Source organism: Phoenix dactylifera, unplaced genomic scaffold (assembly GCF_009389715.1).
Source record: "Phoenix dactylifera cultivar Barhee BC4 unplaced genomic scaffold, palm_55x_up_171113_PBpolish2nd_filt_p 000860F, whole genome shotgun sequence".
NCBI lineage: Eukaryota > Viridiplantae > Streptophyta > Magnoliopsida > Arecales > Arecaceae > Phoenix > Phoenix dactylifera.
The window spans coordinates 141194-145458 of NW_024068223.1; positions in this window are offsets into that span (position 1 = coordinate 141194).

Sequence of the window (4265 nt, forward strand, 5' to 3'; positions counted from 1 at the left end):
CCGTGCGAGAGAGCGCATTAAATTCTAGGGCACCTCCGAGATCCTCCAAGGGGCGGTTAAATGACGGAAATGCCCTCGAAAAGATATTGGAATTTCAATATCTGGAAGCGGTGGCCCGGTCCGAGGATTACTACACATCCCCGTTGCTTTCCCCGTCATTCCCGACCCTACATGGCAGTTGATTATTGGTTATTGCGAGTCAGTAGTTACAGTATTGGATCATTCACAAGGTGCCACGTGGTTCACACATGAACGACCGGACCGCTGGTGCCACCGTGGATTTTTCCTATAAAAAAAATACTGGTGGCGGGCGCTATCCGAGCACGGATAGCGATGTCAAGCCCTACGCGCATGTGCCGGAGAAATTATATCCGACACTCGGTGAAACAGCTCAAGCGGTATATCAGAAAGGGACAAAAAAAAAAAAAATCGGTGACCTGCTCCCCTACCCGTGCCCCGTCATGCACCGCAAAGAGTAGGATACCGATAAATTTGAACGCGGATGAGATCAAAAATTCATCAATTCGAAATTAACTTATTTATTAAATATAATAAAATTTTTAACTTGCCCATTGAACATGTTAAGCCAAGTTAAACAGATTAAATAAGTTAAATAAATTTTTAATAAATTAAATAGACTTAAAAAAATTAAATAGATCGAATTAAGTAAAATATAAATAAATTAAATAGATTTTAAATAGATCAGATCTGACCTATTTATTAATCGAATCAAAACAGGTTAAAGGGTCAAACATCTGAACCTGAAACCTACCTATTTATGACCTAAATCCATTTATGTCAAACTTCAACCTACTTAAAATAGATTGTTTACATGTCGTGTTGGCAGATCAAATCATAAAATGCCATCCCTACCCCCTTCTATGCAATTTACTCCTCATATGGTGATGGTGGTGGTGCACTAAGGCCACGGTTATCACCTCTGTCGGTGGCACCGCGAGCAATGGCTTCTCCCTGCCTTCCCCCGCCTCCTCTTCCTCAAATGGTGACACTTCCGTTGCCCTGTACGTCCAAGTGCTGCATTTCTTCGCCGCATCGGAGGCTATATTTCTCGAGATTTTTCTCCAACAACTAGCTATTCTCTATTTCATTTTCTATATTCTTTTTTTGTTATTTTACTTGATAGCAATCTCAACAGATTGCATGTATTTTATTGGTCTAGTGTGCTGTTGAACTGTTACACCAGGTGTAGAACATAATTTCTGAGGTACATAGTGTAAAACCCAACAAACTAAGCCCGGTCCACTTGACCGGCCCAACCATTTTTGGCCTAAACCAAAAAAAAAAAAAAAATTGGCACATATCGCGCACACATCTAGAGAGAAGAGACTTCCGATCTGAGTCTTCTTCCTCTTGAGATCATCGGATGGAATCGGACTCTACGTCGGATTCCCATCACGACCGGGCTTATTTAGAGGCCCTCTCCAATTCCTCTTTCACCCACACCAGAGATCCATCCTTGATCGGAGCTCACCACCGACATTCTCTTCATTTTTTTCTCTCCGAATGCCGATCACCTTCACACCGTCTCCGTGGGCAATCGCCGTAGAAAAACCGGTAAGGACCCTGCCATCTTCGAGCCACTCCTCTCCTCTTCCTTTCAGATCTTTTGAAATATTGATTCCGGTCGGTGATTGCCAAAATTTAGCCGAAAAGGGTAGCACCCTATTTTCCTCTATTTTCAGAAAGTAACCCTATTTTCTTTTGATTCCGACCGCCTTCATCATCGACACTTGCCGTCGGAGGCTTCCCTTGATCCCTCATAGTGGCTGGAAGTTGTGGCCAGAGCTCCAGCCACCATGATGCATTTGATCTATGGTTTAGGTGGTTAGAACCTTATTTTGATCTGTTTTGGCGGCGCCGACCGCCAGTCGCTGTCGGTCTTCTCTTGTCCGGTCGTAGACCTCTGACCCCGGGCACCACCCGCTTCCTTCCTCTTCTTTGATTAGAAAGAGAAGCTTTCTTTCTCTCTCCTTCTCATCCTTTCTTTCTCTTATTTCTCTCTCTAAGCATGCCCAGGGATCTTGGTTTGAGATCCTATCTTTCTATTGTTTGGATCCCAGCTGACTCTAATGTGGAAGCTTTAAACCACTCTGGTACTCGAGCGATAGGCCGCCCTATTACCTCAGCCTTGTTAAGTACCTCCTAGAATTTGGTTATTCTTGACTTTTATTGAGCCACTTAAACATAGCTCATCTTGATTGGTTCAGTTCACCTTATTTAGACCAAACCATGCAGTCGGGTACCGCCCCTGATCGACCTTGTCTTTTCTTCACCTTGATTTGGGCATAAGACCGTATCCGCAATAGTATTTTAGTTTTACTTGGCTTCTAAAATAATAATAAAGTTAATTATATTTTAATGATATTAAAGTAAGCGAACCAAACATGTCTATCTGAAGTGGAATTTTGAAGGAAGATGAAGAAAATAACCTAACATTTTAAGTGTGTTTTTTGACCTTTGGTAAAGTTATAATTAGTTTATTAACTTTGAATATGTTCTCTATTTTATACTTAACTAAACATGTTAGACATGTTATTATAATGATAATAATTATTTTAAGATATGTCATGTAATTTGGAAAACATGATAGGTTATCCACAATAGTATTTTAATTTTGCTTGGCTTCTAAGATAATAATAAAGTTAATTATATTTTAATGGTTTTAAAGCATGCAAACCTGACCTGTCTATCTGAAGTGGGATTTTGAAACAAAAGAAAGTAAGTAACCTAATGCTTAAAATTATGTTTTCTGACTTTTGGTAAAGTTACAATTAGTTTGTTATCTTTGAATATAATCTTTATTTTATACTTAATTAAATGGGTCACACATGTTATTATAATGATAATAATTGTTTTAAGATATGTTATGTGATTTAGAAAATATGACTGATAAATTAAGAAATTTGTTTTATATGTGTGTATTCTCAGCACGACTATGATCGAACCCCACCAATGGAATTATTCTTTGGCCCTGTCAACTTGTAATCTAAAAAACTGGTTTCGACATTGAGCCACCGGTGATTAGAATAGTGACATCTGGCACTTTGTGCATTCTATCTCTGACCCATGCCACTAGGTTACGTGGCCATAGTCTGATGTTGGGTTTCTATTATCAGTTTATGAAAATAATAATAAATTTCAAAAGAGATACACGTATTATTCGAAAATTGATTTATTCCTAGTCATCGTCATGTTCTTTAATTATTTATTTATTTAGTATGCTTAGATTTCATTTTTTGGTGTTATGTTGCTTATTGGGCTAGTGTAGCTCATTATTCTTTCTTTCTCTATTTCTTAGATCCCGAATCATGATTGCTCGAAACTTGGATAAGTGCACTAAATCTTCGAAAGATATTCATAATTATTGGAGCTCTAGTTTAGACTAGTGTAATTAGAATATTTTATTTGATTTGAATTAGTTAACATAATTTGACTTATGCCACTTTGGAACAATTGATTATGAGAATAATTTGTTTTGGATCACAATTAAATAAATTTTCAAGAGTCAAAGGGTTATTATTACTTTGAGATTATGATACGATCTGGAGCCATGCATACTTGAATGGTCTGCCATGTATGTATGCGGTGTCTGTTATGATTTGAGTTTGGGGCGCAACACATAAGGTGCTTTCGCAATCTATATCACCATCTACAATCAGCAGCACTTGTCACCCTGTGGCAACCCAACTCATTTCCGAGAAAGAGCCAAGCATATCATTAATTGAAATTTGGTAAGGTGCATGATTCTAAAAAAAAACCCATCTATTCTTCCATAATAAAGGAAACCTGTTTCATTTTACATCAATTGATAGAGCTTGTTTTCCTTCCATAACTCAAATTCAGATTGAGTTATACTTGGGACAAAATTAGTTAAATTTTATGCCCAGTTAAAGTTTGCAGACCCCTGATCCATATTTGAGCCATGACGGAAGGGACATGTTCAAGTTTGGGAGTTAATCCGTGCAGTTTCTTGCTTTGATAGATCTGAATTTGAGACAAAATTACAAGCACCAGGGAAAAACAGAACTTTCCCAAACTTCTGGTCCCTCCCACCCAAGATCGATTTTGGCTTCATGAAGGCATAACTACAAGGGCGGAGCTCACAACAATTCCACCACTAAGAATTTCCAAAATAGGACTTTTTTAGAATTTACAATTTTTTTTTAATTTTTTTTTTTTACAATGGCTACTCATCCTACTCTAGTGTAGGACCAGCCAACAAAATCAGAGACTAGAACCTGCCC